Here is a 23,269-nt window from a genome sequence, read left to right as displayed (position 1 = left end):
AAAGAAATTCAGGGGGGGGTCAAAAGTAGGGGGGTGGCTATGGGATAGATAAGGCGTTGGCTCGGGACGCGGCCAAAGTTGTCACCCGTTTCATCGGTTCCATCATTCATGCCTCTATTACGCTTCGTGAAACAAAAGTCGCAACCGTTTCGTCGCGATACTTCGTCCCCCTCATGCGGGGGTTTCCTCCTCGGGGGTTGATTTTCTCCCCTGAATTCGGTTCAAACATTACGTAGAAAACTCGGCGAAATAAGAGGGGGAGAGGGATGAACCCTGGGTTACATTACGTTGAGTTACCAAGTCGTATTGTTTAGATTGGTCTCCCTGACGAGTTTACCTACATTTCAAAATTCCTTGACTTTTTTATAGTCATCAAAGTATTTTTGAGCAGTAAATTATCTGACGTATCCGCAGCTTGTTAATTTTGTTTTCTTGAGGGGGGGGGGTGGTATTTCTTGCATTTTTTTTTGCTTCTTTTTATTTTTTTTTAGCGAGAAGTTTCTTAAAATTGAAACATATCAAAATTCAAGGACTTTAAGGCATGCAGAAACTGCACATAATGGTCAGTAAAGCTACGAGACTTATAGTTACGCTTTTGTAAATAAGGCATGTAGAATTGCGGATGCGGTGGAAAAATAATCCCGCCGAAAGCGAGGTTTTCACGGTTCAGCTGCAAAATTCCCTAAGTTTCAAAGGTTTTCAGTAATTTTCCAAGAGCTTATACGGATGGATGCTCTCATCGGTGAGCCAGAAATATTAGTCTCTTGAATGACGAAATACAATCCAATTCAGGTCTTACGCCACCCGGTACATTAGCGTCGAAATAGGGACTATTCTGCTGGTAAGAAGTTGACACCGCATGCTTTCTCGTCAATATGCTATGCAGTCGGGTCCCTTGAAGCGCAGCGTGGCCGGCGCACGGTGGATCGAAACCTGCAAAAAGTCGGACATGGGCGATTCTCACAAATAGTCATTTCATTGATGTAAATGTCTTCCCAAAGAGTTATATTTTATGATACAGGTATTGGTTTTCAATTTTTTAACCCCAGTTTAACGCACACAGCCTCCTAAAGTGGCTCAGGCAGCACTCGAAAAATGTTGCCTCACTCGGGACAAACCGTTCGCCTGTTGGTATTTCCCTCCGATAGATTTATGACAATTTCTGACTAAAGTAGCTTGTCCTCCTCCTTAAGTAGAATATATTTCACTAATAACAAGTTAAAATATCGCTATTTTTATAAGCGGTATTCTTGCTTAAAAGTACCCTCCTCAATACCGTAAAAATAATAATATAGCTAGACTTTTAACTAGCTATTTCAGCGTATTTCAGGGAAACCTTTGTATAGCAGTGTTAACTGATCCCTGAAGATTCATTATCAAGAAAAATTGGCTGCTCCAAAGTGCCCTTTTGGGAATAAAGCTTAAATGATTTTGAAAAAGTGAAGTTCATAAAATGGTGGCTCGAGATAATTCGAATTTCACAGGTCTGTGGCGAATAAACACCGGACATTTGATAGGTGATCTGTATGTAATTTTTAGTGCTGAGTCCGAAAATGACCTTGGTTTTTCTCCAACACCCACCGATTTTCCGGAAAATTGAGATTTTCCACTTAAAATGGACTTTTCGGGAAATGTGATTTTCCGGAAAACTGGTGCATGGTAAAGAGAAACCAAGGTCATTTTCGAATCCAGGAGACAAAAATACATGAGAAAACATGCCTTGCGTGGTTAAAAAAATGTCCACGTTGTTTCAGATAACGGGGTTTTCCTCTCAAATGTCCTAATCGACGCATATGATACTGATCCGTTTGTTTTGCGTCTGAAAAGACGGGAAAATTATATCAAGTTGGTGTATAATGGAGCATTTTTCATCTACTACTTGATGCTAATGTCAAAAATGGCCTAAATTCTTTTCTATCTTCTAACTATTTCCCAAAAACTCGCGTTTTTTGACATCGGATTTTTTTTTTTAATGTTTAATTTCTTCGGAAAATTAGAAGTTAATAGAGAAAATTGAGGTAATTTGAGTTTCAGCAGCAATCATTAAGCCGAAGAAGCTCCATTATATACCTAAGTATAAATAAAGGCAGTGTACAATGGTGACTCGCGGGGCCCTTAATTAGGAAGGCTCGGATAATACATGATTTGTGTTGATTGATGTGTATTTGATTTGTATTTTTCTCTCATATTTTTCCCCCTTGTCATTTTCTTTTGTTACAAAGCTAAAAAGGTGCCCAGGAATGAAGGGGAAAGGAGATCCTCTGTTTTCCTCTCAACATTTCGGATTTCTATTAATTCATTTTTTGGGGGAGAGGGAGGGGGAATGGTAAAAGAGATGAGTAATATACGTTTTATATACGATATTTAAAATTTTACCGGAGAGAAAAGTCCACTGAACACTTAAAACTTCGATTGAAATGAGTGTAGAAAGTTTAAACTTATCTGTTGTTTAACAATATCTCTTTATTTATCTGAAATTGTGCCAAAATACATATCTAAACCCAATAATCAGGAAAATAGTCATCAAAAATGAAATCTGCGACGAAAAATACATAAGAATCATGTATCCTGATTTGTTTTATGAGCGCAAACACTACGTAAATGAGCAAACCAAGTCGCGTGATGTGCCATGCCCGGCCTTCCCTATGACTCGATCCACCGTGCGGCGTGGCGGTATGGAGGTCCCATGAGCAAACATGGCTAAATACTCGTATGAGTCGTACATCATCCTGCCGCCTCTTCGCCACAAGATCCCGGCGTCCGCCGAGCACGCTACCGTACCGCTTTGTAAATATTTCATGACAGCCAGAGAGAGATACATCTTACATGAATGCGTCAGTTCCCAGAACAACGCGGCTCCGGCCCCCTGCCCCCCTCTCGAATCCGCGAAACACCCCAGTCTGGGTATTTAGTTCGGGTGTGCTACAATGGAGTCTCCGTTATCCACCAAGTCCGAATATCCGCTATCCTATTATCCGAGGATTGTCGAGAAGAGACAAAAGCTACAGTATTTTTTTGAAGTATTACAGTCAAGGTGTCTACCAGTTATAAAAAACCCAAATTGTGAACTTTCGGGGACTTTTAGGGGTGTTTTTTCAAGAAAATCAGGGACTTTTTCCCCCGAAATAGCAAGAGCAAGGGAGCAAGTTAGACCGTTAAAAGGCGTCTTTTATACGACTAATTTTACAAATCACGTTGAACCGATGAAACCATACGAAAAACCAAGCAACACTTCAGTTTCTTTATTCCTGTTAAAACCGCGCCGCCGTGGCTGGCGGAAAAATTTAAATTTTCCGGTGTTTAGGACGATTTTTGCCATTTAATGATTTAGGAGTTGACCAAATTGACCTGCAGACTTCCCGTTGTGCGATTTGTTTTCCTCGTGAGATTTTGGAAAGGAAACTAGATTTACAGTGCTTTAACTCATGCTTTGGCTTGTGGTCCATTCCATAAAGTTCATATGCTGAAAAAATCAAGAGAAGGACTCTCAAGGCATAAAATTAGCAATGTAACCTTCCTAGCGGTCTGGTCCAAAAATCTCACGCGACGAGCAAAACAGATACGCATGCGTGGTTTTGATGTTACAAGGCTCATGTTTCACGATCGAGACAAGTAGGGGGGGAGAACGCCAATTACAGAAAGAAGGGGGACAAATAAACGCTAAAGGGGGTGAGGATATGCGTACGGGGACGCTTCGACATGAGAGGTAAGATGCATTCGAGGGAGAGGGGAGAGAAGTTCGATTAAGAAAGGGGGGCGAAAACATGTAGTTGAAGCATGAGAGAAATAGGTAAGGGCAGTATAGCAGGATGGAGGAAAAAAAGCTGAGGTTGATGGCGCACAGTGACATGGTCCTGGGATTTAGTAGAGTTGGACTTAGGGTCGTCGATAATATAAGCTCCGAGACCTCCTAAATTTGCATACCTGGTAATGCTTAGGAAACTCTGAGGCATCTAGGGATGGAGAAAGTGTCTTGTTGATGTACTCTTGTTTCTCTCAATATCACTCCGGGGGTTGCGAATTAAGAGTGGCCAGCGCATATGGCAATCCAGGTTCGATTTTAGCGGTTCATATCAGATTTTTAACGGGGGAGCAATTTTTCGACCCTCAGATTTGATAAATGCAACTTAGAAAATTACCAAAACAAAATTAACTCCGCGTTTTGTTTATTTTGTGTTCTACTCCCATATTAGCACAAAATGTCGACCACCCTTTCTCCCTGTGTAAGAAGTCTCGAGTTGAAATCGCACTGCAGCAAACGCTTGACAATCACTTTTGCATCACTACAGGGAGAGAACAATTTTCACACAAAAATTTGATTAATACGGGAAGTAACACAAAATAACCCTAGCTTTCGGTTTACAATTTCAAGAGAAAATGCCAGCCAGTTTTTTTTGAAGAAATTAATAAAAAAGGAGAGGTGAATACCAACGCCGCAGTCGGAGGCATGCATTTTCCCAGTCCCTCCATTGTTTCCTGCGCTAAATTTAACGCAAACTGTACCGAAATCAACACAAAATGTCTAAAGGTTTGCGTATCACTTCCTGTATGAACCAAAAGTGACACAAGAACACAAATATGTTCATCTGTGTTCGTGCGGTGATTCACCTGCTACTCTGTCGAAAAGCCCATTTGTTTTTCAGAAATTAATTTTCTGGCCCACTTTGTCGATGAGGGCGACGGGAAGGATAAGCCAAAAGGGCTTCGAGACCGTGTCGTTGCACAGTGCGGCCCTCTGTGGAAAAAAATCAAAACTTAACAACTCGACATCTGAATATTTGTTTTTGGAGTTAGTCATTTTAAAGATATTTCTGACTTACAATGATGGTTCACTTTCAAAATTTTCGCTCAAAACTACTTCAAATTTAGGTAGAAAGTGGGCGCGAAACGGGTCGAGAATACTGGTACCTAAGAAATACAAGGGAAAAAGGCGTCAACTTCAAATAAAAAGTTCTCTTTTGAAACGGAAAATTCTCTGGATGGTAGACATTTTCTTGATCCGCGCAGATATCCAACTTCAATTCTACCAAAAAGATCTTGCAGCTTTTTGCACGGAGAAAAAAAACTTTGTGCGTGGGACCCGAAGTTTAGGTCATATGGATCTCTGAAGTTTTCAGATTGAGCATCTGAACACTTTAGATCCAGCTGCTGAGGTTTGGATCACACATCTGAAACTTCAGTTCTTACACCTGAAGTACTTCGGTTTTCACATCCGAAAAACTTCGGTTCTCACATCTGAAGTGCTTCAGATGTAAGAACTGGAGTTTCAGATGTGTGATCCGAACCTCGACAGCTAGACCTACAGTGTTCAGATGATGCTCAATCCGAAAACTTCAGAGATCCATATGACCTAAACTTCGGGTCCCACGCACGAGGCTCTTTTCTCCGTGTGCGACTATCAGAGGTATTTGAGGTTAAAGTTAGGGTGTTTCACGTTGATTTTACACTGTTAACATAGGGCTGATTCGATGTTGCAAACTTCAAATGAACTTATCTCGAAAAATACGCAAAAAATCTTGAGATGTAACGTTTTCTTATTCCTCGAGAGTTTTACTTTGATAGTGCCAAAGGGTTTTCCTATGACTGTGCGACTATCTTCATTATTTAGAGTTAAGTGCCTTTTATCGATTTTTGTCCGCATCGTCCTTTAGGATGCCGCACTGTGCGTGGGCGGGATGCACCAAACTGCAAAGCATTGAGGTTCGACGGTAACCCGAGACGGCTCATCATCCTCGCCAGAGCGACATCGCCGCGATTAACCTGTCCAGACCGCAGGCCCGCTCGGTCCCCTCCTCCCTGGGGTGGGGTGAGGCCAAAACCCCGCATCTTACGTCTCAGAAAGCTCTTGTGAGTTCTCATTCATCTTGTAATAGCTGACTTTCGATCAGTAACTGGTTAGAAATGAGAGGCTTGGAGGATAAGACGCATAGGTGCACTCAAAAAACAAGTATGGGAAGAGTGACTTACCGGCCGAGTTATGGATCATGGAGCCATAAAATATAGTTCATGGAACTATGCTTAGAGGTTCACGACCAATAATGTATGGCTCAGAAAGCCATACTGTAGATGGTAAGTCACTTTGGTTAGAATTATGGATCTCCGAGCCATTTTTTATGGGTCTTAGAGTCATACCTTTTTTTGAGTGTGCAGTTTTTTCTATTTCAAGTGATACGTATTTAAAGGTTCAAAATTACATGGAGCTTTACGAGGGAAAGGAAATTTAAACTCAATTTTTGATGCTTTAAAGCTGGATTTTTTTGTGAATTTTTCGGAGGGTATACCGTCAAACTGGTTGCAGTTGAGTTTTTGAAAATCTAAATGTTCTCAAAAACTGCAGTTGTGCGCCTTGTCCTTTAAGCCCCTCGAATAAAGATTCAAAAAATACAATAAAACTGTTTTCGATTGCCGCTTTGACTCGCACTGAGGAGAAAAATATCGTTTGAGAGACCGTGATATGAGTATGGTAATCACCGCCGGACTCAATGGTAGGAAAGACCCTAACTCTCGTCGCATTCACCAAAAGTATGGTAAATGCTATCAGATCTCTGGTGAAAATTATCCAAAGTAGTAGTTTTTCTACAGTAACACTCCGGTTTTTCAGGCCTTCATGGATGCAACTAAAAAATAATAAAATAAAAATAAATAAAAATGAAGAGAAAACCCCCTCAGAGCTTCCACTGGCCGAGTCATCTGCTCGTTTGTAGAGGTTAAATTTATGGAAGCTAATGCCGCACAGTGGATCGAGTCAATTAGAAAGGTCGGACATAAAATTTTTAACTATAACTACAGCTTTTGATGTTTGATTCGTCGTATTTGAGAATTCAAGGGGTGCTTGTAGAGGAAAATTTCACGAGGAAATCAACGAAACTACTTTTAGAACCTTAAGTTTTGTATAAACGGAGTTATAAGCGTTTAAAGGTTCCGAATTTTGTTCGACCCTATTGAGTCGATCCACCGTGCGCCGGTTGAAGACAAGTTAGCGCGGCGCGACGGACCCCGGACGCGGGGCAAAAACGCGTGGGCACATAAATCAGAGCGAGGGTCAGCGAGAAATGAACAAGGGCCCCAAGTTTGCAAAATATGGAGTAATTTTTTACTTAATACACGTAACTTGGGAGCAACGAGGCGGCTCGGGACGGAGGAGGTTACGCAGGAGAGGACATAATTTACGGAACTTAACTTAACACCTGACGGTCCACGGTCCAGTGTGCACTTTGTACACTTCCACTCTTCGAAACTTTGCTGTGAGCTTTCGCATTGCCCGACCGTCACAAAAGTCTGGGATTTCAATCAAAATCTGAATATTAGGGTCTATCCACACCGGGGTGAACCAACATCGAGTTGCTGAAAACTTGCTGCTAAAATCCTGGTTTCACGGAAAATTTCAGCAAAAAGCAGAACGGACGTTTTGCATGGCATTTCAACAGTCTACTGTTCAGAACCCCTTACTAAAACCGGTATTTAAGGCTAAGAGGATCGGAACAGAAAATATAGAATTGGTTTCAAATATAGAATGGCGAAAGTTCGTGTTCTGATCCTTTCGATTACAATCATTTAGAACATCCAGATGACACTCTGACAGAACTGCCGTTATAGCGAGGAGAGCAGTAAGTACACGCTGAGATGAACCTTGAGACACATAAAAGCATTTGCTAACCATGGCTCATACAGAAATGCACCAGTGGCGTGACGTGGATTGCGATATATCGTTTAATCTGCAATTTAAACCTATGAAAAAGGATCGATAGACAGGGTGTTCGCAGCGAACACCTTAATAATCGATTCTTCACCATAGGTTTAAATGGCAGAACAATCGATACATCGCAATTTACGCCACGCCACTGAAATGCACTTACTGCTCTTTTCGCTATCACGGCAGAGAAGGTATGTCTTAGAGCGTGGTGGTCACTCTACACCTACACGAATCAATGGATATGTATATCCTGATTTTGCAGAAGAAAATAACGATAAATTATGGTGACTTATAATGAAGGAATCAAATGAGCGCCGACAAGCCATTCATTCTCCCAATGATGTGCAAAGTGAGTCGCATGGTCGACTCAGGAAATCACTCAATTTGTACTGAATTCACGGTCTTTCTTTTTGACTCACTGGAAAAAAAGCACATTGGATCTAGAGTCCAGACTCCTGAAAACATTGTCAAGATAAAATACTCTTGATTCAATCGGATTTTTGCTTGAATCAAAACGAAATCCGCTTAAATTAAGAGGCCTGGTTCTTGATTTAAGCTAGATTCAAATTGAATCAAGAGTACTTTTTCTTGTCGATGTTTTTAAGAGCCTGGACTCTAGATCCAAGCGGTTTTTTTTCCAGTGTGGGTTGGATTTTTGCAAGGGACGACCTGAGAGGGTGATTCGTGTTTCATAAAACATTTTCAATTTTCGCGGTTATTGCGTAATCTTCACATAGCTAGATGATGGAATGGAGCACCTTTCGAAGAAGTCTCCATCGAAGAAAACTCATTTTCCGATTTTTCGGACCTGTAAAGTTTCACCGTCAACTAACGAACGTGAGGTGGGAAAAAGAGGTTTGCATCGTTATTTTAATAGATGCGAGTTTACCGGTTAGGGGCACTGAAAAATCTCTCTAACTACCGTGTGCAATGGACGAGGGAGAGGTGGGAAATGTGCGATCATAAACAACTTGGAGGAGACAGACCTGGGACTTGCGGACGGTGTGAGGGGCTCATAAACGCACCGACACTTTTCCCCATCGGCGAGGACGCGTGGCTACCGGAGGAGTCGCGCACCGCCATTATGACTGGATGATGCACGGTAAAGTTAACGAGGATGAGAGGGCACCACCAAGCTCCCGCACACTGTGCTACGTGACTGTTAAACACAGCCAAAACAATTCAAAAGCTCAAACTGCTCAATGACGGGTCACTAACCCTTGTGGTTTTTTTTATTTTTTAATATTCTGAAAGTGCCTGATGGGTAGATTACGTGGTGATTCATTGCTAATATCTGTGGCCAAAATCCCGGACAAGCCCTCTTTTAAAAAGTCCAAAAGCTAGAAAAACGCTCCACTAGGTGATAAAATTTGGGCCAAGATTTCGCGCGGACTAGTGTGCGCCGACAGTGCCACCCTCACAGTTTGCATTAATTTTCGAGTCAAGGAAGACTCCGATAAATCGTCACCTCGCTGCTAAAACCACCTAACTGCACATACGGGATGCGCCCTGTCATCTGCCTTCCTCCATTACTCCCGGGGCCCATGCAGACATGGTGGAAGGCCCTTCCGTCAGCGGGGCACCGCAATTCCACGGTATGGGATTAAACCCTTTACACAACCGCTGACCCACGATCCCTGGCTGGGGAAAGGTGGGCAGGGAGGCCACCAAGCGCGAGTGCGGAGTGGTGATCTGCCGTGCTAAGGAAGAACGCCGTAAGAACATTCGAGGGTTGCCAAATTCCCTTCGATAAAATGTTCATTTTTGAGGAAAGTTATGAATATTTTCCTTGGAAATTTTCAGGAGCTCTAGGTGAAATTGCGAGCAAAATCATCTGAAAATTGGAAAGAAAATATTCATAAATATACCAGGAAATTCGTGTTTTATCAAAGGAAATTTGGCAATGGCTGGAGGCTCATACGGCGTTTTTCCTTAGCTGGCTTCAAGCCCCTAAAACTGCATCCGCGATGAATTGTGACTGAATATTACGGCGGATTCGGTTATAATCTTAATTGACGAGGGATTCCTAGCGACTAGGGTATCCAACGCGTACTTTATTCCAAAAACTTTTTTAGGGGCGGAAGAAGTGCACTTGCGAAGGATGAGCGTGTGGTCTGCAGTCTCAGAACTGCAAGGATACGATAAAACTTGAAATTTTGATAAGGATTCGACCGTAAATGAGGCATTTACGGAAAGATCGTCTATGCTATGCGACGCTGCTAAGATTGTGCAACTAAGAGTGTTCTTTTCTCCGAAACTCTTACTCGTACAATCGAAATGAGCTCCAAGAAAATTTACTAAAAATTCGATGAATGGATGAGAAAAAAATACTTTTGAGTGGTCATTACCAAATTGCAAAGAAGTTGCACACTCTTACAATCAGTAGCGTTGTATGACAGAGACTTCCTTAGTGCAAAAATTGATTCAAATGCTGTCGACTTTTTACTCCCTTCCTACCAGGATGTCTACAGACTGGGGGGGTGGGAGGTGTTCCCATTATCTGTACGGGTTTTCTATAACCAAAATTATCCAAAATCCCCGACTTTTCAGCGGGACAAAAGTCAACCTGCGATATGAAATAAGCTCTTCCGAAATGAATTCCGATTCATGGAAACATTGCTGCGATATGAAATAAGCTCTTCCGAAATGAATTCCGATTCATGGAAACATTGGCGCGAAATGCGAGTAGTCGTGACACAATAATTTTAGAGTACCCTTCAAAGGTGATATTTTACGATCGTAGGAGAGAAGGGCTTACCCTTTTTTCCACCCTCATTTCCGCATGATTGACAGATGTTTGAATAATTTTAAAAAAATAATTAGAGCAAAATTAAAGACTTCCTCTCGACGTATGATTGGTGCACCTTGAAATAAAGACCTTCCTGCCATTAGGTCATGATTTATACGCGTGAGTGGAATGAAGCATTAAGAGACCAGGGATGGGAGAGACGAATGAGTCACGTTTGTATGGTAATGATAGTAATGACTTCTCGGGAATAAACTCCTGAGTGCCGCACAGTGGAACGGGTCTTCTGAAGAAGTCGGACAAGAAATTGTTAACAAAAATTGTAAAATTTTACATTTATCTCGTCACAATTTTAATTTTAAGGGGTGCTTTTTACGGAAAATTTTAAGACCAATAAAACTACTTTTAGAAAATCGACATTTGATGTTAATGATGTATGCTTTTAAAGTTTTTATTATCATGTCCGACCTCTCCCATCGACTCAATCCACTGTGTGCCGAGCCCCTTCATTTTACTCAAGTCCGGCCGACCGACTAATGTACACGCGAGAAACGCATTTGCTTAAGTATATTTGAACGCAAACTCTCTGCAACTCGAGGGACTGTCCCTTTCAAACTGATGAAAATCAAATTTGTCGAATAAAATTAAAACATTTCGGTAAAAATTCTTGAGTGCTCCCTCCTCTAGGAGAGTCCTCCATTGATTCAATGCAGGAAAAATTCCTTCGATGATAATTTTATTGCACTCGCAATTGGTTGCATAATCCCTAAAATCAGAATTGTATTGTATCCGATTGCTTTTTTTAAACGAATCTGCCCTCTCCTCACCCCTCCCCCAATATTTCAAACAATAACCGAGAATTTTGAACAATAGGTAGAAAAATAATTATAATTGAAAACTCTGATCAAATTGGGAGACTTGAAAGGCTGATTTTGACTCTCCTCCCCTTTGTAAGACTTCGTGCGGCAAGCTCACACTCCCTACCCTCTCAGGTAGCTTACGTGATACTTTTTTTTTAGTTGATTAATGCTATACCTCTGTGGTTATCCGGATTTTGAGGGTCGCCTTTTTTGAACAGGGATAATTTAATTTCACCCCATGCGTTTAGGATGGTGATTCCATTCATTATACCTTATTGAAAGTTTGCAGAAGTGCAGGTTTCGGATTACTGTTATCTAAGTTTTTAAAGGACTCGTATGCGATTCCATCCGAACCTAGTGTTTTATTCCTTTTTAGTTTTTGCAAAATCATATCTTTGAATTTTTGGGTGAGATAAAATACTTATCCAACTATCGATCTATTTTACATGGGGTTAAGTGGAGGAAAAGTACTATCCGGCAATAATGTCGCAGCATAATTCAGGATTGCCACAGAATTTGAAAAATGAAATTCCCTGCCATTTCCTTGATTCCCCTGACCTATTTTGGTAGCATTTCCTGACATCTGAAGACATGACAGATGGCTAAGAGGACATAATTTTAAACAGTTTTCAGGCAAAATTTTTTGTTCGAAACCTCAAACCCATTCTACAGAGCAAACAAAGGTGATTTAACACATTTTCCCTGACATTTTCGTCATTTTCCCTGACTTTTAAAATTCCCTGACATTTCCCGGCATTCCGTGACTGTGGCAACCCTGATAATTCAGTTAACGCGAGAAATTTTCGAAGCGGGGATAAGGACGAATTTGGCGAGAGGTGAGTGCATCTCTCTGTTTCAATGCGAAAGACGTGGAGAGACGCGACCCGAGTTGAGAGGCGAGTAATAATCAGATCAATTTATAACCGAAACCGGAAGGAAGAGTTTGACGCGTTTCCGCTGCAACTGTTTGATTTTAATTAAAGAGATACCCGGAGATTTGCAATTCACAAAGGTGGAAAAATCCCGACTTGCAGAGGGAGCAAAAGTTCCTCGGTGCTCCGCGATGTCAGGTCCCGCACATTAACGCACCCGCCGCTTGATCGATGCGCGTCAGGACGACGATGCCAAGTTGTCAACAAATTACCCTTAGTTTACGTCTAGTGTCTAGAATTCTTCATTCATCTGAGAATTTGCAGGTGTCTGAAATTTGATGAATTTCGTGTTTAAGTGGAAACTGCTGAGTGAACTGAACACATGGATACCCTTGATTCATAAATTGAACAATTATTGGAGAAGATACGACAAAACGATCTAATCTGCTGAAATACATGTGTTTAAATGGGAAATGCTGCCAGTTTACGTCACTAGGAAAATTCTCACTTCATTCATTTTCTCACTTTTAAATCGATTTTTATACTGTTTCCTATATCAGAAGAAAATTATAAAAATGCTGTGAAATTGAAGCACTTTCAGATGAAGCAATGAAAAATATCCATGCGAATTCTCCATTTTTTCAGGACTTTCAGGAAAAATTACCTTAAAGAAAACCCGGGGATCCTTCAAATAAGGTCAAATCGACTTAATTTTGCGATAAGCAACTACGGTTCCTGGCTCGTAAATAAAAATACTAATCTGTGTAGGGGAACTAACGCCACATGTCGTTTCAAAAATAAGCCAGAGATTGTTCTAATTGCATAATGTATAGTCCATAATAGTCCGAGAGCCGGGAGATATTCAGTGACTAACACGTGACACAAGCTTTGACCTCTCAAATTGACAGCCTTACATACACTGACACGGAAAGTGGTCGTCTGCCACATTAGCGTGTGTCACTATGCAGATTTCAGTAGTCAAAACTTGTGTCGCATGATTTTGTCACAAAATATCCGCCGGCTCTCGGACTATGAAGTCTCCTTAAGGTGAATCTACACCCAGTAGTTGGGAAATTTTCCGTCAAGAGATAGCGGCACAGTCGATTTTCAGGGGGGACCGTTCTGATGAGGATATTTTTGAAAATATAGCGAATATCATAAAAAATCGACCGAATACGCGTAGATAATTTTTTTCTTGAATGGTTGACGTATAAATCATTGAAATCCGTGATGTTTGGCGAGCGAAATTATGCAGACCGTTTTCGGACACTTGCAAAACGGCAACGCTGCCGTCTTGGTGATATGTTTACACTCCGGTTCTAACCTATAAAACAAACATGTATTTTTGATAGACCACAAAATTTTAACTTGATTAATTACAATTGTGTCGTGGAAGTAGTCTTTGATTGTTAATTTATCGAAAATAAGTTATTATGCTACAGTTCTTTTCCTGGTGGCTCAGTTCAGTCTGGTTCAGTCCACGTTTTGACCATTCCGTACCTCTATTGTCACCGTGCAACCTGTCCATCAATTGGCATAATGAAGAAAATATGTTTTGAGGTAAGTTGATATCTGGTTTTCCACCTAAAACTTGGCTCATGGTTACATAATTTCACATACTCTGCTAACATTTCAGTTGGAATCTCTAAGGGCGAACGAGTTATACCATTGACATTGCCCCTAAATCTGGAAGTCGAATTCCATCAATCGAAGCTGCTGTTTTGACCTGAACACACGTCTATTTTTGTTGCCATGTGTTTATGTCACTGTTTTTTTTACACAAGTTAGAATTCACACTTAACCCTGTACTAAAAAATACAGTGTAGGGTGAATAACTCATGATCTTAATCCAAACAAGGAAATCATCCGTTGATGAGATGAACCCTTCTGGCAGTGCTTATCTGGAGAGTAAAGCATAACGCCTGAGGCGCAAAGGGCTTGAGGGTGTTGGACAGTAAGCCCCGTAGTATCCATGAAACTGCAATTTAATGGTTAAACTCCCAGAGTACATTTCTCTGTTTGCGATGTAGCAGACTTCCTGTAATACTTTATTTTTTAAATGGAAAACTATTCAGTGTCACTTCTTGAAAATTTCTGTGACTTTTCTCTTCTGCACAAAGAAAATTCTGTGAAAACCTCAAAGAATGACATTGATTTTTTCTCCTCAATAAAAATAAAGTGGGAGCAGAGATTTTTAAACACTGCAAACGAGATAGGTGCTTTGGGAGTTTCATCGTCGAAATGTTCCTATCCAGACTAGGACTGTCATTTGACAAAGCACTATCAGCATCTAGTACCTGCACCTTTCGTAATCTGTTTCTGTGCTACTAGGATTTGACCCATCATACTTTTCTCACAACTGAGGTTCTGCATGTACGAAAGAATTTCCAGTAAAGATTGAAGAGAAATTATGTGCCTGTGAGGCGTGCCTCTGGCTCTTGGTTCCTTCATTATTTATTCGTACCTAGGCATTGTTGATTGCCGCATAACCTAAGCATGACCAATTATCACCTTGGAAGAGCATTTCATCAAATTGAGCGTAGGGACCAAGATATGAAAATAAGAGCACCAAGGGCTCAGGCAAGCCAGTTTAGTTTCTCAGATTTCGTTCTTACTTGTTGTGCTGGGTCATTATCGCTCAAACAAACTGGAGCGTATTAAAACAGTATGTTTGTTTTTTCCAAGGGCACAATTATTGAGAAAATAATCATGTAACATTGCAAGAACCTACATTTTGGGAGCTTGTAAGGTCCAATCTCAAATAAATATGTGTTAATAAATTAAAGATTTCAATTGTTGTGTTCGATCAGAGCAGGAAAACAAAGAAGATAATAAAAGTATGATTTCAGATGTCTATTTTTCCTCACTTTAAAAAATTGCTGGAATGAGGTAGTTACAAATAAATGGTTGGCAACTAGGTTTAGCTAAATGTCCCTCTGTGCCTGTTTTCCACATAAGACGGGGCAAAAACTGTATTTTTCAGTTTCAAGAGAGCTCTTCAAAAATTCTAATTCTAACGATAAAATCTCCTGCATCACAATGGAAAAGTTACACCGATCTATATGTATTTTTGAAGAAAGAAAACTGCAATTTTATGAACATTTGGAAATTTCATTCTAGATGAACAGCCTGAAATCTAGGGAATTTTTTTTCAACAGATAAAATTTGTACATCAAGTGTAAATAGAATCTGAGAGCTGAAGGGTCACCACCTCTTTGAATTGACACCAAATGACCCATTATACAATTCAAATGCATGGGATACAGAATAATGCTGTTTAATTGTCTGTTTTCAGTTTTTTGGAGCGCTTCCTACACCTCAGCCTGCTCCTCTTTATTCTGGATTCAGAAAGCGGCTACTATCCTATGACATGGCTGTCAGTTTCTCATCTGAGCAGTCAAGCGATAGGAAATTAGCAGCAACTACAAATCATCTGGTTTTGAGAACTTCACCATGAGTCACCTCAAAACAAAATCATCACAAGAAGTTGTAGTGTGTTCAGAGTAAATAAACATATACCTAGTTCTCCTAAATTTTTTATCTGTGACCAGAAATTATCTAAGAAATTTAAAGTGGCGTGAAGTTCAAATAGCTACCCCTTACATTCATTCCTCTAATTCTAAATGAGAAAATAAATGAAAGTGTAAGTGCTGTGTTTAAAGTATCCTAAGTAGCTTCATCGGTGTTTTTATTCAGCTTATATTTCTGATGAAGGATTAACTGAATTTGGTGAGTCGTTACCATCATATTTTCTTCTTGCATCCAATTTTGCCACAAGTAACCATCAACAGCTGAGTCCCCAAATTTGTTCATTAAGGTATTAAAAGAATACTTTTTACAAAACCCTCTCTACACCTTGCAAGAGTTTTTAAATTTGTAAGAGAACTCTTTTTTGTAACTTTTTCTAATGTGACTTGTATTGAGCCTTTCTGTTCAGGGTAATGTACTAATCTTTACAAATAGCAAAATAACAGATTATGTAAAATGCAAAAGTGCCCTTGAAATTGAATAAATATTGCATTTTTTTCTGAGTTTGTTGGCTCCTTAAGTCTAAATGATGTACTTACGTTTTTATTTTGTTTTACCAGCATTTATTTGTGTGTACATTGTCATGAAGCGCACCGCAACTATTTCAGGTGTCAAGGAAAGGCTTTCTTTTCCTCTTTGAAAAATGTGCAAATTGGTAGAGTGCCAAACATCTAAAATCCACACCCTGATTGACAATGATGTTTTGAATGTAGTAAATATGTAAACTTGAAGATCAATTATTTTTCTCTTTCTTTGGAGAAGTCTTGCAGAATTTTTCGCTCTGAGAGAAGAAAATCTACTCATGCATGTAAAACTTGACTTTTTATTAATTTACATTTTTCATCCAATTCCACTGTTTTCTAATTGCCTAAAGTATGTTTTACTTTTTTTCGCCAAAAATAATTTAATGACTAGATCGGGAGAAAAAAGTCTGTACCGAGTGGTCTGCATCACCCTCTAAAATGTCGCACCACAGGACTGCAGCTAACAAGCCTCGTGCCTATACTGAAGCTGCTAACATCTACAGGGCCCTTCCTATGATTGTCGCAAAGGTTCTTCACTAACTTAATCTGTTTTGCTCATTGATCCCAATGGACAGCCTTGAGACCATCTTTCATAAATCTGTGGTTGCCGTTCGTTTTTCTACAACTGGAAGTTTTCCCTCCAAAAAGTAACCAAGAAGCTGTAAAAAAATCGTTTAAGAAAACTTGCTCTCCATATTTTCCTAGAGTAGTAGAAAAAGGAACGAAAAATTTCTCAGCAGATACTCAAGCAATGTGCAAAATCTTGAAAGCTTTTGAAAAATCTTATGCTTGAGGATTTTGCATCTTATTCAGGTGAGAGTATGCATTTGAGCTGAATGAAACTGGAAAAAATCTGGATATTTTTAAGAATTCTCACTATAGTTAAAAGAGGCCCCCCTGACAAATTCCCCTAAAAATAGGATAGGTAATTTACTTGCATATTATTTATTACAAAGGCGTTTGAGGCCTTCAGTTTCAGGTTTAAATGTTGTGAACTCATCTTTAAATAGCTTTGATACATGTACAGATATTAATGTTCAAATTACTTTTGATAGTGGAATTTTTTTATTTTGGCTGAATTGAATGAAGATTTGTTGAGACTTTGCGACCAGGAGTTGAAAATGCCCGAGCAAGTGCAGGCGGGAAGAGGAAAAATTTTAAACTTTAAAAGTTTAAAGTCAAAGGTCATATCTAAGAAAAAAAAATTGTCATTTAGCAATCGGTGGGAAATTTTATGGAAAGCCGGAGGGCAAGTGTTAAGGGGGTAGTCTACCCAAACCATCTCAATTTTTTTTTTTTTTTTTTTTTTTTTTTTTTTTTTTTTGGTGCATTTCAACAGTATACTTTGTCTGGAAAACAGGAAAAAGTGATCAGATCATCACCTTTTTTTTAGGCTTTCACGAGCCTTGTGGGAGATATCTCGGGTTCTACAATAGCTATATACTTCTTTTTTTGTAAAAAGAAAAACTCATGATTCAGGCTACAACATGTCAGAAAAACATTTCAATATTCTTTCTTTTTCATTTTCAAAAATTATGAATAAGCTCAGATGATTAAAAATAATATAAAAAAATTAGAAATCTTTCTTTATAACAAACTTCCATTCATGAAACAAAAAATCCTTTGGACACTTTGTAATAAACATACTTAGACACATAATGAGCCAAAGAATATTGAAATTCATTCATCTAGTCTTGAGAAATCTCTGTCACAAAATGACCCTATTTTTTCAATCTTTTGTGGTTTTAAGGGGAAGGAGTGCCCCCACCCCCCCAAATTTTATTGGGGGGAATCATAGTTTGAGGTTACTACCCACCTTATGCCAAAGTTTCAAGCCAAAAGCTTAAAAACTTAACAATTTTTTTTTTGGGGGGGGGGGGTAGACTACCCTCTGAAATGTGAATGTGTGGAAGATTTTGCACCCCTGTTTGCAACATTTCAAGCAGTCTCTCAGAATTACAGTTTGAGAGAGTAAATATTTTTACTAAAGCTCATTGTTGGAGTAAAATATTTTATTTATAGGTAGTTAATGACTTCTGCAAGAGGCAGGAGTGAAGGTTTCGGATTTTTTTTTCTTTAGAATGAGAGGGACCGTATACAAAGTAATGCAGCAGGTACGATGAAAGAATATTTTGTATTATTTGAATTTAAATACAGGAGTGTACTAAAGTAATACTTATCATCTAGTTGATGTAGAGCTTTTTAGACATGTTACATAAATGTAGCAAATTGTTAAAGTGTTACATCTCAGCCAGAGAATTGATCTTGTTTGGGAATCCGAAAAGAAAAGGCATCCTTCCAGCAAGACCTGAGAAGCATTAGTAGGCTGGTATCCACAATCCTAGAAAGAAGAGACCAGAAACTGTGTAATATGAAAAATAAGAACTATGAATCAAGGATATGAAAGAAATAGATTGTTGCCTGTAGCAACTTGGAGACATTCTACAAAAATGTGGTTCGAGGAGACCTAATTCACTTAGTCTCATTTGACATTCAAATAATGCATCGGTTCATGTTAACAACAGTCATAAGTTTTTCACCTGGCCTAAAGTCACCAAGGCTCAAAGACTCTTGCTGCTTTCCAAACTTGCTTGAAAAGGCACACAATTCGTCTAAGAAGCAGTTGCATTCTAGCTGTTCAGTCGAAAAGGAATTTTGAAGGTGAGAGGGCACTCAAAGGGGCCTAACATTGGCAAAAATCCTATCTTTAGAACCGGCAAAAGAAGAGAATGAACAAACGTCACATCAAATGATAGCACCATTCAACATAAATGTAAAGGTTAACCATTGCAGATATGGGACCGCTGATGAATAATGCACCCAGGTTGATATGACATTTGTTGCTTCTTTTCTTTCCCTAGTTCTAAAACAGTCATCCCTGATTGAACTTTTCACAAGTCCAACTATGAGAGTCGATTATTACTTTTAATTTCTCTACCTACAAAAGTATAATCCGGAAAACTTGCTTATCTACTCAATAAATCGCCCTGAATCGCAACCGTGTGAATGGGTATAACTCTGCATGGATAAATCTTAGGGATGCAAATAGAGCTTGAAAAAGAGTAAATAGCTGTTGGCAGTATACAATGCCAAACTGGTTCAGCAGGATTGAAGTTTTAATCATTGCTGCATGGATTTCGGCAAGAAGTTCCAATCATTGATGCTGGAAAAAAATCTTCATGCTATCCTTTAACATCTGCTGCAGATTCAGTTCTAAGTAAGTAGATACAAAACTTGTGAAATATTTACGAGTTCAGGATATTACATACCTGTGCATGTCATGTTTCCATCATTTGTGGGTACAGTTTCTTGAAAGGAAATCCTTAGATGTTGCACAATTATTTAGCTGGATGAATAAAAGTACAAAGTAGGTAATTCAAATTCACCCCAGATTCACGACTGTAAAATATTCCCACAACACTTCAGCACTCTGATGAAATTGTTTTCTTTTCGATAAAATCTTCGTTCAAATACAAATCATCTAACCTCACATTGAACACACTTTGATAACAACAGAACCCGATCTCAGGTCTCCGAGGCTAGGAAAGGAATTTCATCCATCGCCGGCCGAACTTCCTTACTTTCCTCAAGGGGGGGGAGGGAAGCGACCAGATGTAAACAAACGTCACAGCATGCTATCTCTCTCTTACACATTGAGCCGCCCATAAAGAAATCGGTCTGCATAAATTCGGGTATATTTTTGCAAATAATACCCACAAATTTGGTATCATTCTACTCAGAATGTATGCTGCTACGCGTATTCGGTCGATTTTTTGCATGAATTTCAAGTCTTAGTTAATTATTCACTCTCAAAGACTCGCTCACGTAGCAGCGCGACGTGGTGGCGGTTTCTGTCCCTAAATCGCTAGAGATTCACCTTAAGCGAGTTTCCGCGAAGGGATTTGGTCGACTTTTTCGGCCGGATCGGCAGGGTCGCAAACCAAAGGTGAAAAAAGCTCAGCTAAGTCGAGAACTTAACACCAGTGCTTGATGAATTTTGGCAGACGTTTGCATCCATCCACTTTTCGAGAATTTTGGATGCAGTTTTCATTGCTGCCAGCACGAAGATCAAATAGCGCAACGTCGTACGGAGGGAATTTAGTTTGGTTGTAACGGAGGTTGGCAGTACATCGAAAACCCGAGCGGATCCAGGATCCGGAAATTCGCTACTTGACTTTCCCGGCTTTGGGTTCCCCCGGAATCAACGGTTGCGACGGCCGTTGCCGCGCGAGAAGGCAACGCTCCGCCCCGCGGCGAGAGATAAACCACGGTAATGGGTCCGCCAACTTTCAAGAGTTGTGAAGCTCACAATTATCCCGGCTCGGCGCGAGGTGCGAGGTGAGAGGTGAGTCCCGAAAACATCTGCGCTTTAGCCTCACTTTTATGAAATTATTAAAATGCCCCCCTCCCCCTCCCCGCCTCCATCCCGGAATCTGCCAGCCCAGAAACGTCTGCAGGTGTCGAGTCCGTACTGGTGGATCGCGGTTTTTGCGAGGTTTTTAATGAAAAGGTCACGCTTTCGTTTCGTTATTGTATCAAGTTTCTCGCAGATCCCCCCATCCTCCACTCGGCACTTCTCCTTCCTGAACCACCAACACCACCACCACCACAACCACCGCACAGTGGAGCGAGTCGATGGGCGAGATAGGACAGAATGTGGAAAATTTAAAAGCTTGTATATGTTGATACAAGACGTAGAATACACAGGGTGCTAATTTTAGAATTCTAATGATACACGTTTCTCAACCAAAACTTCACGCTAAACTCGATTCTTGCTGCGGAAATTACTTTAACTCACTCCTGACTAAACTATTTAACATTTTCCGATGCGAAAATTCAAACCTACCGCTCATGAGAAAACGAAAATCTACTTCAGACAGATCGCGCTCTGAACGTTACTAAAACGTGAACTAAAAATGTCAATATCTTATTATGGGAGTTGATTTCATTAATTATCGTTGTACAAATCGTGTTTAACGTGAAACCTACATAGGTTGTCCCAAAAGTACTGCACGTTTTTTCTTTTTGGACGAACGGTAGCAGATATCAAAATGCGGTTTGTGTAGTCTTAAAGACAGAGCAATTACCGATAAAACAACACAAATCCGAGCTCTCTAAGTCAAAAAATGACCAAGTTACAGGGTTTTGAAAATGACTTCCAGAGGGGACCCCTACGGAAATTTTAGCTTCTTTTCTGGAAAAAAAAACAAAGATTCAAAGATTCAAGATCAATTGGTTTTATTAAATCAATTTTACACAATCTTACCAAGATTACTGGCATTTAATCCTCTTCACTTGACGACTGGACACTGGTTTCCTTCTCAAAATACCTTCCATCGCTTGCCACACAGCGCCGCAACCGTTCTTCCCACTTCTTCAAACATGTTTTTTCGAATTCTTCTTGCCTGATGTTCTTCAAGAAAGTTTCAACAGCTCTTTTTATCTCGTTGATGGAGTTCAATTTCCTGCCTCTTAAGCCCTTTTTCAGCGTAGGGAATAACCAAAAATCGCAGGGTGCAAGGTCCGGGCTGATATCATGTTGTCAACTTCATTCGATCGCGATGATTTCTCTGTAGAATTTTTGATTAATCAAATCTTTGTTTTTTCCAGAAAAGAAGCTAAAATTTCCGTAGGGGTTCCCTCTGGAAGTCATTTTCAAAACCCTGTAACTTGGTCATTTTTTGACTTAGAGAGCTCGGATTTGTCTTGTTTTATTGGTAATTGGCCGGTCTTTAAGACTACACAAACCGCATTTTGATATCTGCTTAGTTCAGAACCATGTATTCGAATGCTAAAATTCGTACCTTACCCACTGGCTTATTTTAAAAGTGGTATATGGTTTCCTCGTGAAAATTCCTTTCAGAGGCATGTCTTAAAATGTATGAAGTAAGGAGAGAAATATCAAAATTTGCAGTTATATTGAAAAATTTCGTGTCCGACCAATCGTAATGGTTCGTTCCACTGTACACCGCCACTAACACACTCGCTAGCCCCCCTGCTTTTTAACTTCTTATAAACAAGGACTGTCGCTTAATGATGCCGGCTCTTCGAAGTCTTCACGTTGCATAAAATTCACTCTGTTCCCGCGTAATGAGATTCGGGAAAACCCAGTCTCGGCGAAATTACATTCTGGAAAAAAACGCCGCATTTAGATTACCTAATTAGGAAATCGTTTTGATAAACTGTGCGTGAGATGCTTTCGTGGGGCGGATTGAATTTTGCCAGCGGGCTCCGAGCAGCGTGACTTATGCATTATTTGCCCTTAATTTTGTGATAAGTAGGTACTCTTCTCTCGAGCTTCCAGCTTTCGTTTAACCCAAGTTCATCCCTACCGGGTGGAGATAATTACTATCAACGAAATTGCCCGGGGATTAAGCGAAAGGAAAGGAAAAGCAGGTTTATTCCGTTTTCTAGGGAGATGCACTTAGCAAGAAATGCATTTATGACAAAATTCATTTATTCCTGCGCGGTGTCGGTGAAAACTGGCACTTCGTCGAAAAGCCAACGAAAGTCCGCAGGTATGGTTGGAGATATGTTGTGATTTTTCACTAATACAGGGTGTCTAATTGTTGTCATTTTGGGAAATCCTGATTTTTTTCTAATTTTTAACTGCTAAATCCTGAATTCATAATTTTTCTAAATCCTGATTTTTTGCGGAGAAAAATTAACGGACGAATAACGGATAATTAACGGAAAATAAGCAGACGGCCGACTTTTCCCAAATCCTGATTTTACGACCGAATTTTCCTCAAATCCTGATGAAATCGGGATTGAATCCCGATTGACCTCAAATCTTGATAGAATCGGAAAATCGGCAAAATCCTGATGCTGGACACCCTGTAATTGGACCGCGTTAAACAGAAAGGAACCAAGCCACATCTGCTATTGCCAATTTAATCGGGCAATTTAATTTTTTATATGCAAACGGTTGTGCGGAATTTTGAGCAAACAGCAAATATTCTCTACAAAACAATACAAAGCAAATTCCTTAAAATTTTCAAAGGAATCTACATAGACGTTCTCTCGTAAAAAATGTAATTTCCATG

General features: G+C 39.9%; 1 protein-coding gene and 1 long non-coding RNA gene across 3 annotated transcripts in view; both read right to left on the bottom strand.

Annotated features, from left to right (window-relative positions):
* LOC109039472 (uncharacterized) overlaps positions 1-23,269 on the bottom strand; it is a 303,868-nt gene that overhangs the window by 183,622 nt on the left and 96,977 nt on the right. The gene's annotated exons all lie outside the window — the stretch shown is intronic.
* LOC140225042 (uncharacterized) lies at positions 18,339-20,109 on the bottom strand. Its single transcript, XR_011900238.1, has 2 exons — positions 19,493-20,109; positions 18,339-18,564 (listed from the first exon to the last, which is right to left on the bottom strand). It is a non-coding gene; the product is annotated as an uncharacterized lncRNA (long non-coding RNA).

This window comes from Bemisia tabaci, chromosome 1, assembly GCF_918797505.1.
Source record: "Bemisia tabaci chromosome 1, PGI_BMITA_v3".
Taxonomy (NCBI): domain Eukaryota; kingdom Metazoa; phylum Arthropoda; class Insecta; order Hemiptera; family Aleyrodidae; genus Bemisia; species Bemisia tabaci.
This window is presented reverse-complemented; position numbering and strand designations above follow the sequence as displayed.